The 19,560-nt window shown below is 42.4% G+C and overlaps 1 pseudogene; it reads left to right on the forward strand.

Annotated features, from left to right (window-relative positions):
• The first annotated feature begins 1,485 nt into the window (after positions 1-1,485).
• Positions 1,486-14,529, forward strand: LOC139317650 (vomeronasal type-2 receptor 26-like; annotated as a pseudogene).
• The last annotated feature ends 5,031 nt before the right edge of the window (positions 14,530-19,560 follow it).

A 19,560-nucleotide genomic window follows, 5' to 3' on the forward strand; every position in this document is an offset into this window, starting at 1 on the left:
TTATTCAATGTATCGAGCTGGTCACGTCTTCTGTTCCTGCGCCTGATCTAACACTGTCTATGCAGTGGCCCATGCTCTGCAAGCCATGCTTTCATCTAAGAGCAGAAAAAGAGGAAATGCTTGGGAATTCAGTCAACAGTCGTGGCAGGTAAAAACGACATGAATGTAAATACCCCGTTATGTAAGGGCCAGTTATATAAATGTTCAGCTAGGATTTTGGAATTGTATAGCTAATAAGAGCATTCTGAAGCTGAACTAACTCATAAGTGATATGTCAGAACTTCAAATAATAATTCCGGATAACACTAAACATGGGGTGCAACAATGCACAATGAGAAGGAGGCAACGTCAAATGTTAATTCAAGAGAAGTTTTGGAAGGAGTGTGGGGTAAATCAGTTTCCAAATGAATGGGACTGTTTAATAGGATATAAGGAATGTGTCCTTGTATCCCACAGTGGTTTGTGATTGTTCTATCAAAACATTCCACCAGGAACCTCTGAATCTTATGATGCAAATGCTTCTTCTAAGTAAGAACATTGTTCTCTTTAAATAACAGAAGAGCTGGAAGGAACTTGCGATCTATTATGTAATTGCTTATGAATCATTTTTGCCCTCCTTTTTGAAATATAAGTTCTCTGCAGAAGTTCCTTCCACTAATTTCTGACTGGATGTTTTTCAGTATCCTAACTTAACAATGAATACTGTAATTATCTTTGATTATTTGTTTGGATTCTGAGTTTTGATTCCATAGTCAGGAGAATATTATGAGATGTGGAAGGAAGGAGGGGAGGGAGGGAGGGAGGGAAGGAGGGAGGAAGGAAGGAAGGACATTGAGGTGCAGTGAGTCTTGATTATTTGCTTGGGGTCCTGCATTTTGATTCCACAGTGAAGAGAAGAGTATTTGAGATACATAAGAGAAACAGAAAGGATGGCATTGAAGAGTGATCAATATACAGACCACATAATTTTTTTTGTTGGCTTTTCATAGATCAAATGCTCACAATATTTTAGTACATCAGAGCTTGTGAGCAACAGCAAGTAACCAGGGTGCCATTAAGAGTCAATATTATTGGTCCAACTGACATAGATGATAATATTGCTTCCAACATGCATGGGAATACTAAAGGAATTCTAAATACCTAAATGCTTTTTAGAAAGGATGCATAAGTCATTAGAAGGACTGTTAAGAGAAAGTAAATGGCAATTTAGTCCCAGGAAAGAAGACAGTGTGAGAGAGACTAATTTTGCCTTAGAAGGAAATTCCTGAAGGTATTCAAGTTTCTTTTGCCATACCCCATTACAATAAATATTCCTCATATTATATTTGTTGATCAGTCTGCCTTAAAAGAACAACACCTAATTTATTAAAGATCCTACATTCATACTTGCTCATTGCTTCCAATTGTTATAAATTTCTTTTAATGATTTTCATTTAGTTTCATTGGTATCTGAAAGCTGTTTCATTTAACAACAGTGCTGGGGACATGGTTTCCTTTGACGAAAGAGGAGAGCTAGCAACTGGATTTGATGTTATCAACTGGGTTACCTTCCGCAACCAATCATTTCATCGAATCAAAATTGGAAACATAGCTCCAGTGACTCCCCCTGAAAATTTCCTTACTCTTTCTGCAGAGGAGATAATCTGGCCCACCATGTTTAACCAGGTAGTTTTTGCACCAATATCAAACCACAGTGAATAATTTATTTTATTTTTATTTACTGCTTCAATGCTCAGAATGTTCTTTCAGGAATTACAGGCATACACTTTTCTCAAAGTGACTCGTGAACATGATTACCCTAAAATAAAAAAAAAACCTATGTAAAAAAGTGATTAGAAGAGAGATTTTTATAAAGGGGGATTCTTCCAAAGAAGCAATTAAACATTCTTTCAAGTAGACAGTAGAGAAGATCCTTGGAGCCATTAAGACATAATTTTATTTTAGAAATGAATCCTTTCTGGGGATTCTATTTGCAGTCCCACCAATTGTGGCAAAGAACATAGTGATTGATTATATGAATAACAAAAGACTCTTACAAATAATCAATATGGCTGCACTTCCTAAATTATACCATTTTCTCTCACATGGTTACTTAAGGGTGTATGCTTCGTACAACATGGTCAACCTACCATCCAGCCTGGGTCCTTATTTAATTGGTAAACATTTACCCAACATCATATTTTTGCAATAGAGTTGCATTTCTCATATCTTAAGTGTTGTTTGTAAGATGACTAAGGCTGCTTGCTTCTCCCACTGTGTGTTTCTGGCCTGTTTGACAAAACTTTGTTAATACAGTGGTAACTCTGTAGTCATTGTTAATTGGTTCTGAGAGGCACGATGAGTACCAAAAATGATGAGTACCAAACAAATTGTTATCATAAGCAATAAGGTTGTGAGTCACAAGATAGCTGATATCAACAAGTTCTAGCTTCTTCAATGAGTATCAACCAAACAATGAACTCAATGAGTTTCAAAGCAGCTGAGTTCCAAGGTACCACTGTATATACCTTAAGTACTAGTCAAATCCAATTCTTCAGATGCAAGAATTCCTGAAACGTTAAGTAATAATTTCTCAATTTTCCTTCTTAATGTCCAATAGGTACAACCCTTTTCTATGTGCAATCCTCCATGCTCATCAGGTTGGAGCAAAATAAAAATAGAAGGAAAGCCCTTTTGCTGCTATGATTGCCTAAAATGCCCAGAAGGGAAAATTTCAAACAAGACAGGTAAGAGATCTAAAGCAGAGATTTCAATGCTATGTATTTTGTGTGATGCCTTATTTTACTCTTTAATTATAAATAATAGTTTACCATCTCTTTACAAATGTGTCTATAATATAGGATAGATCTTGATTACTTGATTACTTAGGAGTCTATTCAAATATCATGCCATATTTTTTTTACTCTGGGAAAGATAAATCAGACCATAAAAATAAATCTTTTCATCTATGGTTTCTATGAAAGTAAAGAGATTTCAAGATTGGGTGGAATGAACCTACTGTCATTTTGGGAATTGTAGTTCAGAAAGATTGAAAATAAATGGTAAAGGAGAGATCTCAGTTAGTTAAGCAAGCATAATTTCTTGATAGTGTATTTTAGGAAACAAACAATAATTTAAATTTAGATTATGTTTTTATGTATTCATTACATTTCTATACCATCATCTGAATTAAGGGAATCTGGACAGTTTACGGGGTTTGACATACTCTTTCTGCTCCTGTTCAACATTTATATGAAGCTACTGGGTGAGATCATCCATCACCATGGACTGAGGTATCATCAATATGCTGATGATAATCAGCTGTATGTCTCAGCCCGTGGTGAGTTAAGCAATGCTGTGTCCTCCCTCTGACAGTGCCTGGAGGCTGTTAGGGGCTGCATGAGGAGCAACGGGTTGAAACTAAACCCTTGCAAGATCAAGATCAAGTGGCTCTGGGTTTGGGGTTCTTTGGCCCAGGGAGAATTGGATGGGGTGGCACTACTCCACACAGACCCTGTGCATAATCTGAAGGTTCTCTTGGACTTGTGACTCCTCCTCGAAGAGCAAGTGGCAGTCATGGCCAGTTGGGCACCAGTTATGCCCTTTCCTGGACCAACAATCCCTACTCACTATCACTCATGCCCTGGTCACTTCCTGTCTTGACTATTGCAATGTGCTCTACATGGGGCTGCCCTTGAAGAGCATCCGGAAGCACCAGTTGGTGTAAAATGCAGGGGCCTGCATGGTTTTCTGCAGACCTCAATGTGCATATGTATTACTCTCCTGCAGGAGCCGCATTGGTTGCCAATCTGCTTTTGTGTGCAATTCAAGGTACTGGTTGTCACCTTTAAAACCTTTAATTGCTTGGGGCCAGATTATCAGAGGGACCGTCTCTTGCCAATCACATCTACCTGACACACCAGAACAGGGAGGAAAGGAATGTTGTGGGTCCCATCCCCTAGGGAGATACATCTGGTGGAACCCAGAAGAAGGGCCTTCTCCATGGTGGCTCCTTCTCTCTGGAACATCATTCCCCCAGAGATCAGAATGGCCTCCATTCTAACACTCTTCCAGAAGGCATTGAAGACCTGGTTCTGCCAGCGGGTCTGGGGAGCCCAGAGTGGGATGCATCCCGTTTGTATGATATATTGTCACCGAGTTGGGGGGTGGGGGTTATTTTATTTTATTATTTTATTAATGTATTATAAAATTGTCTCTTTTATTAATTTTATTGTTTTTATATAAGGTTTTTATATTCTTGTAAGCTGCCTTAAGTTGAATAGTGTGAATTCCATGTGTGAATAGGCGGCAATAAAAAATTCCTAAATAAATGAAAAAATGTGTTAGTATAACAGAATAACAAAGTTTGAAGGGACCTTGGAGGTCTTCTAGTCCGAATCCCTGCTCAAACAGGAAACCCTATACTTTTTCAGACAAGTGGTTATCTAATATCTTCTTAAAAACCTCCAATGCTGAATCACCTACTAGATTAATTGTTATCCCTGTCAGGAAATTTCTCCTTAGTTCTAGGTTGTTTCTCTCCTTGATTAGTTTCCATCCATTGTTTCTTGTCCTGCCTTCAGGTGCTTTGGAGAATAGATTGAGCACCTCTTCCTTGCGTCATCCCCTCAAATATTGGAACACTGTTATCATGACACCCCTGATTTTTTTTTCACAAGACTATATGCATAAAAGCATATCTTCATATAAAGATATAAGTAAGAATTATTTTTTTTTATTTGATTTATATGCTGCCCTTCTCCGGAGACTCAGGGCGGCTTACAATGCGTTAAGCAATAGCCTTCATACTTTTGTATATTTATACAAAGTCAGCTTATTGCCCCCACAATCCGGGTCCTCATTTTACCTACCTTAGAAAGGATGGAAGGCTGAGTCAACCTTGAGCCTGGTAAGATTTGAACTTGCCGTAATTGCAGGCAGCTGATGTTAATAACAGTGCTTTAGTCTGCTGCACCACCAGGGCTCTTGGTTGAATAAAGAATAAAGTTAAAAACAAAATTTAAAAGTAGGGTTGCAGCATTAAATGTTAAAATATGAAGGTGAAAAGAATGCCCTCATGACACCCAGGGTTGCATATCAGTCTTCAACTCCAATGCTGATGAAGACCAAGGACCGGCCTCACAGCTCAGAGTAAGGTGTTCCACAGAGCAGGAGCAACAGCAGAAAAGGCTTTCTACCTGTGACCTGCCAGCCAAAATTCCTTAAATGACAGAATCTGCAATATACCCCCCTGCCCGATTAGGTGGGATGGGATCATATAGTGGGGATGATGGATTCTCAAGTAATCAGCAAAAGGATTTTCAAGGTAATAGCAAATACCTTGAATTGGACACAAAAGCAACTGAGAAAAATTGGAGTTTGTATAGCAGAGGTGTTATTTGTGGAACCCTAAGGGTACACAATATTGTTTGTGATGCTGCATTCTGCTACAGCCCCATATAGATTGCATTGCAACAATCCACATGCGCAATGGTGGGATTCAAATAATTTAACAACCGGTTCCCTATCCTAATGACTGGCTGGGTTAGAATTGTTAAAAGCTGGATCTAGCCCAATAACTCAAAGACAGACTCCAATTCTTTTCTGTAGCTTTATTATTGATCTGTTGGTACTGGAGGTCACTGACCTTGTACCTTTCTCTTTCAGGTATACATCTGGAATCATCTGTGGACCATGTGGTCGGACCTTTTGTACCCAGGAGGAGGGGCTAAGAGGTAAGGAGTGGTTACAGGGATTATGGGATATGTGGTTAGTTAACCCTTGAAGGTCCGGGTGATCAGGGAGATATAGTAGTTAGGCATTTATCATGACAAAACCCCCTCTAAATGCCTAACTGGGTACCTGGGGCGGTGTTTGCATACATACAGAGAATACACAGGTACAGGCATGAATTACAAGCAAACACGCATTTTTGACATGAGGTAAGCATGTTGTTTATGTGGTAGGGGTTTAGTGAGGATATCTGCTGTTTGCTCCTCTGTGTCACAGTGTACTGCCCTAATGAAACCATCTCTGAAAACTGCCTGACGTGTTTGTATTTAATGTCAATGTGCCTAGAACGCTGACCTATGGCATCGGCCCTAGAGATCTCTATCGCTGCCTTGTTGTCTTCGTGGATAACTATTGGATATGAGGGTTCAGCCCAGATGTCGCAGAGCAGGTCATCGAACCATACTAAATTGTTTGCGGCCTTTGATAGGCAAACAAATTCTGCTTCCGTAGTTGATGTGGCCACCAGTTTTTGCTTTCCAGTGTACCAATGGATGGGGCAATTGTTGAGTAGTAGCACGTAGCCTGAGGTGCTTTTTCTGCACTCTATGTCCCCAGCCCAGTCAGCGTCAGCATAGCAGGTTAGCTTTGGTTTCTCGGATGTTTCTGGTTCTAGGCAGAGTAGGGCATCCGCACTGAATTTTAAGTATCTAAGTAGTCTTTTGATGGCGTTCCAGTGTGTTACCGTGGGTTTGCTTACATGCCTGGACAGCAGATTGACGGCTAAGGTGATGTCGGGCCTGGTCCAGTTGGATATGTACAGCAGTGACCCTATCGTTGATCTATACAATTTGTTGTCTGTGAAAGGTTCAGATTCCTCATACATGGTCTTCAGGAACTCAGGTTGCATGGGGGTCTCGCTGGGTTTTGCTTCGGACATGTTGCATTTGGACAGCAGCTCGATGATCTTTTCTCTCTGGGAGAGGCGGAAACCCTTGTTGGTTTTTATCACTTGGACCCCTAGGTATCTGTCAATCTTTCCAAGTGACTTTAAGGAGAAGTGGCTACCCAGGTCAGTGGTGAACTTGTCACATCTGTCCTTGTGTTTGCTGATGTACAAGATGTCGTCCACGTAAACGAGCACACCTTCGAATGTGTTGTTTTCTCTCCTCGTAAAGAAGCATTTGTCGGCTGAGGTGGCCTCGAAGCCCATGGATCTGAGGGCCTTGGCCAGGCAGTCATACCACCTTTTGCCTGACTGCTTGAGCCCGTACAGGCTTTTGTTCAGCAGCCAGGTTTGGTTCTCGCCTTTGTTGTACCCAGGCGGCGCTTTGACGTATATTTCTTTATCCAGCTCGGCGTGCAAGTACGCTGTTTGTACGTCGAATTGGAAGACCTCCAAGCCCAGGATGGTGGCCACCACCAGGGCGCTTTTGACGCTCTCCGCCCTGACGGTTGGCGAGTAGGTGTCTGTATAGTCTTCGGGGTATCTTTGGGCGAAACCCTGCGCGACTAGTCTTGCCTTGTATAGGACCTTGTTGTCCTCTAATGTCTTAACCCTGAACACCCATTTGGTTCCTATTGGTTTTTTGTCCTCTGGAACTTGGGCAGGTGAGTATACCTGGAGGTCCCTTAGGCTTTCCATCTCCTTCTCCATGGCAGACATCCATTTTTCTTTCTCTTCCTGGGGGAGCCCGAGGATGTCTTCATATGAGCTGGGCGTGAAATGGGTGTTGTGGATGGTCATAACGTAGTCCTCTAACTTCTTTGGTAGCTTGTTTCTGGTTTCTCTGATTGGCCTGCTGGGGGTTGGCTCGGTTTCCTGCATGTTGTCTGCCTCTTTGTCCGTCAGGTCATCTATCTTCAGTGAAGGGTGCCCTTCTTTCCAACCTTTGACGCTCGCCTTGCGATGGTTGGCTTTGTGCCCTGTGACCTCTCTGACCTCCCTTTCCCCTTGGTCATGCTCGAACGTGACCCTACTGTTTGGGATGTCATTGGAGTGTACCCTCGACCAGTTTGCGTTTTCGTGGAAACTGGCTGATCTGGAAACCACAAAACGGTTATTGTTGTCGACAAATCTGTAGCCCTTTGTGCCCGGTTCGTAACCCACGAACCTCAACCTTTTTGATAATTTCTCCCCTTTTCTTCTTAGCTGTCTGGGAATGTGGACATCAGCTGGGGCGCCGAATATGTGTAAGTGTGCAATGTTGGGCTTTCTGTTGTATAGCATCTCGTATGGTGTCTTATTGATAGAGCTTGACCACAGTCTATTCAGGGTGTAATTAGCGTAGTGTAATGCCTCTGACCAGAAATGCTGCCCCATCCCAGCATCCTCCAGGGCGCATCTCATCATGGTTTGCAACACCCCGTTTTTTCTCTCTGAGACTCCATTTTGAAAGGGGGAGAAAGGTGAAGAGGTGTAATGCGCTATGCCCTGCTCCCTCAGCCACCTTGTGAATTCTTTGGCCATGAACTCTGAGCCCCTATCAGTCATTATCTGCCTTATTCTCATGTTATGTTGCATATCTACCCTTCTGTGGAATTCCTTAAACCTTTGGAACACTTCGTTTTTGTGTCTGAGGGAGTAGACATACCCGTATCTGGTGTAGTCATCCACAATCGTGAGGAAGAATCGCTTCCTATGTCCTACAGAGGGTTTCATTGGCCCTACCAAGTCCATATGCACCAATTGGAAGGGGTATTCCGTGGTTCGTTTGGATCCCCTGGGGATGGCCTTAACCTTGATCTTAGAACACTTACAAACTGAACACTCCAAGTAGTTTTCGCAGTTCTTTACTTTGAGACCCTCGGTACATTCCGTCATTTTCTTTACAATGGGGAAGCTTATGTGTCCCAGTCTCCTGTGGAGGAGGTGGGCGCAGTTATCATGCAATGGCTTGCCGATAGATACAGACTTGTTTGTCTTCTCATGGCTACATCCTGCCTCCTGCTGCACCCCCTCTGTTTCTGGATACTTATCTACCTTGTGGTTTGTGCTGGTATCAATGCCTTCTTCCTCCCTTGCGTTGGGTGTGAAGTAGGGAAGTCCCTCGTGTATGGTTACCTTTCCTATCTCTTTCCCTTGCTTGATCAAGTGTGCCTTTCCATCTTTAAATTTTATTTCTATATTTGTGTCTCGTGTCAGCTTTGTGATGGCTAGCACGTTGTGGGGAATCTCTGGTACGTACAGTACTCCTTTTAAGTCCCCTACCTGTGTGATGTGTACGTTTCCTTTCCCCACTACTTTGACCTTGCTTTGGTTTGCCACCTTTATTTCTGAGTCTATTTCTGTGAGTGAGTCTAGCAGCTCTGGGTTACAGGTAGTGTGACTTGTGGCCCCTGAATCTAGAAGCCATGAGTTTCTCTCTATCTTGTGTTTGTCATTTGGGTCATCGTGCCTGATCCCATACATGGAGCCAGAGTTACTGTCCCTGGAGTGGTCTCTGCGCTCGTGGTGTTTCCTGGGGTTGGGTGACCACCCTCGCCCTCTTTCCTTTGGGTACCTGCGTTCAGGTGACCTTCCCCCTCTACTGTCGTGCTGTCCCCTATCCCTATGGCTCCTGGGGCAATCCTTCTTTAAGTGGTTCCTTGATCCACAAGAATAACATTCTGAGGTATCCCTGGCCCTATCCTGGAAATCCACCCTCTTTGTGGGTCTAGGGTCCCCTTTGGCTAGTTGGCGTTCCCTCCTCAGAGTGTCCTCTGCAACAAGCTGACTGGTTAGTGCGCCTAGTGTGAGGTATTGCAAGCTGAGGCTATTTAGTTGGGTCATGAAGCTGTCCCAGCTGCTATCAAGAGAGTTTATGATTATGCTTATCATGCTCTCTTCAGTGATGATTTCCCCCCTCTGCATGAGTTCTGCCCTTGCAGCATTCATCTTTAAGATGTGCTCACTCATGGGGACCCCTGCCTTATGCTTGGTGGAGTGGAACTCCCTAGATAGTCTAGTGGTAGTGGCTCTGCTTTGGCTATAAAACAGGTTACATAGTTTTTGCATAATATCATAAACAGTTAGATTGTCCTCAATAGATGGATACATAGCAGATGGAATGGAGGTTAACATGATGCAAAATGCCCTGTGATGAATGCAGTCAATTTCCAGTGACCAGGGCTTTTGGGGAGGTCTGTTAGCTAGGAACAGTGCATTCTCTCTCATGAGAGCAACTCTTAATTGTTGACTCCATTCTATAATATTACCCCCATCTAACTGCAATTTTGGCAAATTGGTATAATTTGCCCCAGAAATATTAGTAAGGTTACTTACTGGGGGGAGCTGTCCATGGTCCAAAATGTGATTAAACTCACAATAAGGCTTTGGGATGTCTGTGGCCATTCTGTACTTGCTTGGATCTATGTAACTTGCTTCTCTTGTTACAGGCAGGTACTGGGCATGCGCGAAGCTCATTCCGCGCTGGAGTCCATCGGGTGAGGTTCCTGTTGCTGGAGCTCCCAGGCCTAGGCCTAGGCCTGTCGGTGGGAGGCTGGACCCGCCCCCGGTGGGTCCGAAGATTCCTCCTGAAGGTGGACACCACTGCTGGAGGGCCGGATCCCCGGCGAAGAAGGGCAGAAGGTGAGGGGGCGACGCGGTCGCAAGTCGAGGACTTTCGCGGGTCGGCGGCGCAGCAGCAGCGGAGGTCGTAGGTTGAGGATTCCCTGCACCCAGCGGCTCAGCGGTAATGGTGGCGGCAGCAGATCCTCCCTCGTGGTCGCTGGTCCCTGGTCGCGTGGACTGGCCTGATGGATGTCGTGGTGTTGGTGAGTAGCCGGTTCTTCTCTTCTCCCTTGGGCCTCGCGTTGTCGGTGTAGCGGGTGGTGAGTTCGAGTTCTGCGGTTGATTCTTCCTGCAGGTGGGCGGTCTTTTGTGCCGGTTGTTGGTGTGTGCGGTGTTTTTAGTTGGCTGTGACTCGGTTGCCTGGTCTTTGTTGGTTGTCCTGGCCTTCTTGTGCTTTCCAGGATTTTTCTTTGATTTATTGAGTGCTGCAGGAGGCTCGAAAGCAGAGCCTAGGGCAGCGGTGATGGTCTCGATTGCCTTTTGCAATTCGAGATCGGTAGGCGTTTTTCTTTTTGTTATTGTGATCTCTTCGTGGTCACTTTCAGAGTCGGGCTCTTCGTAGTCGCTTTCTGAGTCCCCCTCGTCTGTTTCGGGGTTTGGGCATTTTCGCGCCAAGGGATTCAAATCCTGGCTTCCCATTGGCTGGTGCTCGTCCCAAGATGGCCGCCGGGAAGGGGGCGCGGAAATGGATTCTGCCGGCTCAGGATCATCGGGTTGGGGTGGCTTACCCTTTTTTGCTGGCTTTTCTTTCTCGGTGGTCTTTGGGGCCTCAATCGCTGCTTCTTGTTGCTCAAAGAGGCTTTGAAGGTCCGCGATGAGGTTTTCTTTGTCGCTGCTTCCCTCCATCAGTTTCAGGATGGAGAGTTTGAATTTATTCATTTTCTGTGCTGTTTCTTCTTCCGGGGCGGTGATTTCCTTGGATGGCCCCTCTTCATCTGATTGTGAGTCCAGGCTGGAGTCCTGCTCGCTTCCAGCTTCTGTCTCCTCCATGGCTGTGGCTTTGGTTGCAAGCTTCTCAGCCATCTTCTTGGTAAGAGCTCTGGTCTGTGCTCTGTTTGCTTCTTCAGGGTAGGTGTTGGGTTCAGTCATTGTCTGGAGTTATGGGCAACCGACCTCTGCTACCATTTTGTTAAAAGCTGGATCTAGCCCAATAACTCAAAGACAGACTCCAATTCTTTTCTGTAGCTTTATTATTGATCTGTTGGTACTGGAGGTCACTGACCTTGTACCTTTCTCTTTCAGGTATACATCTGGAATCATCTGTGGACCATGTGGTCGGACCTTTTGTACCCAGGAGGAGGGGCTAAGAGGTAAGGAGTGGTTACAGGGATTATGGGATATGTGGTTAGTTAACCCTTGAAGGTCCGGGTGATCAGGGAGATATAGTAGTTAGGCATTTATCATGACAAGAATGGCCATGGTGGGCATGGTCGGGAGGTGTGACAGGCAGCACGTGGCCTCCTGCACCCCCTTGGGAACAAAAACAGGCTGGGGATGCCCCCACGGCCCATTTTGGGCCTAGTAGGCCGACCTGCAGCCTCCTGGGAGCAAAAATGGGCTGCACCCCCATGCCCCATTTTGGACCTTCCCTATACTTACCTTGGAGCCAAAATGGGGCACATGGGGACTCCTGGAAGGAGCGGAGCAGGAAGGGGCTGGGCCAGCCAGCAATTTAACAATCAGTTCACCCGAACCATCCTGAACTGGTTGAATCTCACCACTGCCTATGGGAGATGACCAAGATACAAGTTAGAGAGAGTAGGGATGAAAAGGCCACAACTGGTGCATAAGAGCCGTGGTGGCACAGTGGTTAGAATGCAGGATTTCAGGCTAATTCTGTTGACTGCTGATTCTCACCAGCTCAAGGTTGACTCAGACTTCCATCCTTCTGAGGTTGGTAAAATAAGGATATGCAATATGATGACCCTGTAAACTGCTTAGAGAGAGCTGCAAAGCACTATGAAGTGGTATATAATTCTAAGTGCTATTGCTTAGAAGATGAAGTTCAGTGAAGGCTTTTCTAAACATGACTGACACCTGCTCCTCAAGCAGAAATCATGAGTCCAGGAGAATCCCCAAATTACACAATAGGTCTGCTGGGGCAGTGCAATACTATCCAGAACAAAAATGGCCAACCCCTGGATATAGAGGAGCCTTCAATCTCATAGCCACTCAAAATAACCAGGGTTCAATTGAAGCCTGTTTTTCTTCATCTAATCCCCCACATCATCCAAATGCTATGAAAGAACATGCACAGCATCACTTACTTTGCCCAAGAGGAAGATATTCACTTGAGTATCCTCAGCATGCTGATGATACACTTTATTTGTGATGACAAATGAAGTCACTGAGCACCTTCATATAGATACTAAAAAGATACAGAGAAAGCACCTAGTCATATAGCACCCCATAGTTGGTGTTGCAGGCTGGACCTCTTGCTCCCTTTGGAACTGGTCAAAGAGGGAGGAGGTGAACCAGATCAGAAGTTTTTTCCCTCTCACAATTCCCAAAGCCAGCTCAAATCCTACCATGATCAAGAAGAGCCAGGATGGATGTACTATCCCTATCCATTCCCTCCAGAGAGCATCCAAAATAATGACCAAGGCCATTTCCACCCCATATCCAGCCCTGAAATCTGACAGAAACAGATCCAAATAATTCATTTAATCAAGGATCTTCTGGAACTGCACCTCAACCACCTTCCCTAAAAAGGGCAGGTGGGAGACAGAACCAAAGTTATGAATTGTTTGTGTTCAGCAATACCTTTTTGAAAAATGATACACACTTAATAGTGACTCTATCTTGTTATTGTTCTGATTTATCCCTCATCTTTCTCCTGCAATGCTCTAGATGTCTCTTGACTCTTTTCAACTCTCTCAAATCCTCCATGAAGTACAGAGAATGGCTGGTTCAATGGGATGAAAAAAGTTACATGGGCCTGACCCTATTCAATTCTATCCAAGCTCTAGTTGGATAGTGAGGGATTTGGCAGGCCCATAAAGCAGATCCTATGAAACAACTCCCCAACCTCACTGGAGCTGGACCAATTGAATACGTCTTGCAAAAGGGGTTAGCATAGAAAAATCTCAAGGACACCAGGGCCTCATGTATCAGGGATGGATGGATGGATGGATGGATGGATGGATGGATGGATGGATGGAGGAGGGAGGGAGGGAAGGGAAGGGAAGGGAAGGGAGGGAGGGAGGGAGGGAGGGAGGAAGGAAGGAAGGAAGGAAGGAAGGAAGGAAGGAAGGAAGTTAATTTTCAAATGCTCACTGTCAGGAAAGGAAATATCTCTGAATTGATGACCAATCAGGTAATGGGTTGTTGTCTATAACATTAAACACGTGACTGCAATAATTTCTTTTCCAGATGCAGATGACTGTTTCCCATGTTCAGAAGATCGGTACCCAAACCAAGCTCACAACCTTTGCATTCCAAAACACATCACATTTTTGTCTCATGAAGAGACTCTGGGAATTAGCTTGACAGCTATTGCTTCCTTCTTTTCTTTCATCTCAGTTATGGTCCTGGGAATCTTCATTAAGCATCGGGACACCCCCATTGTCAGAGCCAACAACCGGAACCTCACCTACATTCTTCTCATTGCTCTCCTCCTCTCCTTCCTTTGCACTTTGCTCTTCATTGGGCAACCAGATAAGGTGAAATGTCTCATGCAACAAACTTCTTTTGGCATCATCTTCTCTGTAGCTCTTTCTTGTATATTGGGGAAAACAATCATAGTGGTCCTTGCTTTCAGGGCCACCAAGCCCGGATCCAAAATGAGGAAATGGGTGGGGAAAAGGCTGGCCAACACTATAGTTCTTTCATGCTCTTTGACACAATTCTCCATTTGTGCAGTGTGGTTGGCAATTTCCCCCCCATTCCCAGATTCTGACATGCACTCCATGGCTGAAGAAATTGTCCTAGAATGTAAAGAAGGTTCAACCACTATGTTTTATATTGTTCTTGGTTTCTTGGGATTCTTGACTGTTGTCAGCTTCTCAGTATCCTTCCTAGCTAGGAAGTTACCTGACAGCTTTAATGAAGCCAAATTTATCACCTTCAGCATGTTGGTCTTTTGTAGTGTCTGGATATCCTTTCTTCCCACCTATCTGAGCACCTAGGGAAAATACATGGTAGCTGTTGACATCTTTTCCATTTTGGCTTCTGCAGCTGGATTACTGGGTTGCATCTTTTCCCCCAAATGTTACATTATTATTCTGAGGCCCGATTTGAACAGAAAGGAACAGCTGACAAAGAAATGAAACTGATTTACTTGGACTTCCGGTTGACGATCCGTGGTGACATGGCATTGAGTGAGTGACTGCTGCTCCTCAACACCACTAGTCACCGTGTTTTGGGGAACCCTTTGGGGGCGTGGAGCCTGGAGAGCCCCACGGACAAGAGAGTGAGCTGGGTGAGCGTGAACGCAGAGCACAAACGCTGATTGCAAGACCGGGTGGCTCTGTCAATCCAATACATGTGAGTCAGCCAATTAATGGCGGACCCGAAGCTGTGGTAACCAGCAACCAGATAGGAAGCAAGGAAGATCAGAGGCTGCAGTGTTGAAATCGGACTAACACACCTTCCCTGCCTATGTGAAATTTGACATCAGAAAGAGGGGTCGGTGGAGTCGGGTGTGAAAGGCTCGAAGAGGAAAAGAGCGGCGACTGTAAGCAGAGAGCAGACCGAAAAAATATAGTGCCCGACAAGCCGGCAAGGAAAATAAAAGAGCTGATGTGTCAAAATCACATGCGCAAAGAGAAGTTCGGTGAGAAGAAATAAGAACTCAGAAGATATTTCTTTCCTTTTGTTGACTATAGCAGTAGATCTATTGGAGGCTGAAGCTGGGTGGATCGTGCTTGACTGTTCCAGGGAGCAGGAAGCACAGCCATTATAGAGACTTGACTGAGGAACAATTGAAACGGCTGACTCATGGACAGTCTAGCAGCAAGAAATACTATAGAGTGCTGACTTTGATTAATGGACTTGGTGAAAAAAGAAGCCTGGAGAAGATCGGAGGTTGAGTAATAAAGAATAGTTTACATTCCAAAAGGAGAGAGAGGAAAAAACAACAACTTTAATACTCTTTGACAACCTTTTCTTCAATATCAATATCCTGATTGTTTAAATATAATTATTAATAAGAATTATTAACTCCTTCATCAATTAATTTCTAGATTTGGCATATATAGTATATATCTTCAAATTCAATATCATATTTAGCTTTTAGACTCATTCATCTATTTAAAATTGTATGTACTCCTATCTATAGTATCTATAGTATTTATAGTATTTATAGTATTTATTCATATTAATTTATATATAGATTATCAGGAATTAAGTTGGATATAGAAAATTAAGTTTTAGATTATAAGTATTGCATTATTTTGATAGTAGTGTGGTATCATATATTATTAATAGCATCTAAGCATCTATTAAGAGAGGTTAGAAAATCATTGTATGTTAGTAGGACTGAAATCAATGGAAGGACTGGCAAAAATGGAAAAACACATAGCAACACCAACAATACAAACTATTCAATCATCATTGACCTTAATCCAAGAAAGTATGATGGCCATGCAGGAAAAAATGTCAAACAACCATGCCGAATTAAAAATAGATATCCATGCACTGGACCAGAAGATGAACGAGATTCAAGTCTCAATATTTAACAATGAACAAAGAATTCAGAAAGTAAAACAAGAATAGAACAAACCGAGAAGAAATTAGACACTGTGGACCAAACACTCACAATGCAAAATAGAGAGCTAGAGGATTCGATAATACAATTGGAGATGGACCGGGCGTCCTTTTACCTGCGTTTCCAAAATATCGCCAAAGACAAAGAGGAGGACCTGGGAGAGAAGATTGCAGAGTTAATTGCAGACGTACTCCAACAAGATAAGCAAGAGATAATTAGAGAATTAGATGACATATACAGAGTACAGACAAATTACACAAGGAGGAACAGGCTCCCTGTTAAAACATTCACTTCACTATCAGAAAAAAAGAAGAGGGGGGTGGTAATCTACGTAAAGAAAGGAATTGAAGCAAAGCTAAAGTTTAATGATACAAAGGGAAGAACTCTTATGATTGAGATTAAGAGAGGGAACTCCAAAATACTGTTAGTAGGTATATATGTACCAAATAAAAAACAGGGAGAATATTTTAAGAAACTTCACGAGCAATTAGGAAAAATGAAATATAATGAAATTTGTATAATAGATGATTTTAAAGGTATTGTAGACTTGGATAAAGATTATAAAAGCAATAAAACTAAGAAAAATAAAAGGGCAAATTTACCGAGAGCTTTCTTTGATTTAGCGGATGAACTGAATTTAATTGATATATGGCGAACAGATAATATACATTTTATTCAAACCCACAAAAGTCGTGGTCCAGAATAGACATGGCATGGGTCAGCAGGAAGCTTGGATTAGAAATGGGAATGGCAGAAATCAACCCGAGCACCTGGGCAGATCATAACCCCTTAGAAATAAGGTGGAAGAGTATAAAGAGAAAGAAACAACAGAGATGGAGGTTTAATGCCAAACTATTGAGTGATAAAGAATGTGTAAAAACACTTAAAGAAGAAGTAAAGTCCTTTTTCAAGGAAAATGAAAATCAAGGAACACCTCGTGCAATAGTATGGGATGCAATGAAGGCCTACTTAAGAGGGGTTGTGATATCATACAGTGCATACATAAGTAAGGAAAAAAGAAAGATCCTGGAAGACTATTTAAACCACTTAGGAGAAGCAGAAAGAAAACTCCAAGAAAACCCGGGAGATGAAACAGCTAAAGAAAGTTGGCTGATGTGGAGACACAAACTGAACATCATTGACCAAGAGGAGCTAGCGCAAAAAATAAAAAGAACGAAACAATATTATTTTGAGAATGCCAACAAGTCGGGCAGGTGGCTAGCCTATAAATTAAAAAAGGAAAACGAAAAGGGGACAATTCATATATTAGAAGACTCTAAGGGGAAGCTATTGAACAAAGAAGAGGATAAACTAGAAAGAGCTAGGGAGTTTTATGAGACTCTATATAAAGAAGAGGAGGTTTCAGAAGGAAAAATAGAGCAATATTTGGCAAACGCAGAGCTTCCGCGAATAACAGAGGAAGAGATAGAAATGCTTAATAGAAAGATAACAGCTGAAGAACTAAAAACAGTTCTCTCTAAACTTAAAAATAATAAATCACCAGGCCTGGATGGATTCCCAGTGGAAATATACAAAAAACTAGAAGAAATATTACAACCAAAATTAGTGGAAATTTTCAATGATGTATTGATGGGTTCTAAAATCCCAGAGTTGTGGAAGGAAGTGCATGTCACACTAGTGCCAAAAGAAGGTGCTGACCTAAAACAAATTCAGAATTATAGACCAATTTCCCTCCTAAATACTGACTATAAGCTATTTATGAGCATAATGGCGGAAAGAACCAAAAAAATACTAAACACTTAGATACATAAAGATCAAAATGGATTCCTCCCGGGGAGGCAAATTAGGGATAATTTGAGAACTGTGTTGGATATCCTAGAATATTATGAAGAACACCCTGAAAAACAGATGGCCTTAGTTTTTGTAGATGCCCAAAAGGCATTCGATAATTTAAATTGGAAATTTATGATTAAACAAATTGAGGTAATGGGATTCGGAACAAATTTTGAAAAGATGATAAAATCTATTTACGATAATCAAAAGGTGAGTATTTTAGTAAACAGAGACAGGACAAAAACATTCCAGATTAGAAGGGGGTAAAGCAAGGATGCCCCCTGTCACCATTATTGTTTATTTTGGCTCTAGAAGTCCTGCTACGGAAAATTAGAAATAACGAGGAAATAAAAGGTTTAAAGATTAGGAAAGAGGTTTACAAAACTCAAGCATTTGGGGACGATGTAGCCTTAATCTTAGAAGACCCTATAGAATCGGGACAAAAAGTGCTAGAGGAATTGGGCAGATACGGAGAGGTGGCAGGCTTTAAATTGAACAAAACTAAAAGCAAAATATTGACCAAGAATTTAACTGAGGTTCGGAAGAAAGAGATAGAAGAATTGTTGGGACTACAGGTTGTTAAAAAAACTAAGTATCTAGGAATTTGGATAGCTACAAGGTGTTCGTCCTTAAAAGATGATAATTATACCCCTTTAATTAGGAAAGTGAAACAAGACCTAGATAGATGGAAGAAAATAAAATTGTCACTTTTGGGCAAGATAGCTGCGATTAAGGTGAACATCCTCCCCAAAGTACTATTTTTATATCAAAATATACCGGTGAATTTAGATAATTTTTTTTTCTCAGAATTAAATAAAATTATCAGGGAATTTGTATGGGAGGGGAAAAAGCCGAGGTTCTCTCTTAAAATTTTAAGGGGTAAAAGAGATATAGGAGGATTTGGACTTCCCAATTGGGAAACATATTATAGGGCAGCTAAGCTAGTCTGGATAAGGGACTGGGCCACCCTGGAAAATAAGAGGATTTTAACCCTAGAAGGCCACGGTCTACAAAAAGGGTGGCATGCATACCTATGGGACACAGAGAAGAAAAAGAAAACATATTTTCATAGACATAAAATTAGAGATTCATTGATACAAACATGGACTGGAATTAGGCAGAGATATTATAAAAAAGTCCCAAGATGGCTCTCCACGATGGAGGCCCTGATCTATCCCAATAGATGGGGAATGGAGAAAATGTGCAGGTATAAAGACATTTTAGATGAAGGAGGAAATCTTAAATCAAACGATGCCTTGAGAGAGCAAGGAGTAAATTTAGACTGGTGGACCTATCTACAAATAAAATCCAGGTATCAGAAAGATAAAGAACAATGTGGCTTAGAACTAGGATATAATGGGTTGGATAAAGTCCTGATGGGAACAGGTAAAAAGATCCTGGCTAAATTATACAATTATCTATTAGATGAAGACAGAGCTGAGGATATAACAAAGAATCAAATGAGTGCATGGGAGAAAAATATTGGACATGACATACATTTTAATGAATGGGAAGAGGCATGGAATAAGAACTTTAAATTGACCAGAGCCGCGTATGTATCCTAACATACACCCCAACTGCTGGAAATGTGGCTATGGTCAAGGCACCTTCTTTCACATGTGGTGGACATGCCCTGAAGCGAAAGGATATTGGAGTAAGATCAGGGGATGGTTACAAGAAATAATTGGGGAAGATATTGAATTGACACGGGAAATATTTCTCCTGGGAATAGTAAAGAAGCCATATGGAAAGGAAAAGATTCATTTAATAATACATATAATTACAGCTGCTAGATTGG

This window comes from Pituophis catenifer, unplaced genomic scaffold (genome assembly GCF_029215685.1).
Source record: "Pituophis catenifer annectens isolate HBS135680 unplaced genomic scaffold, rPitCat1.0.hap2 SCAF_5, whole genome shotgun sequence".
In the NCBI taxonomy this organism is placed as follows: Eukaryota; Metazoa; Chordata; class Lepidosauria; order Squamata; family Colubridae; genus Pituophis; species Pituophis catenifer.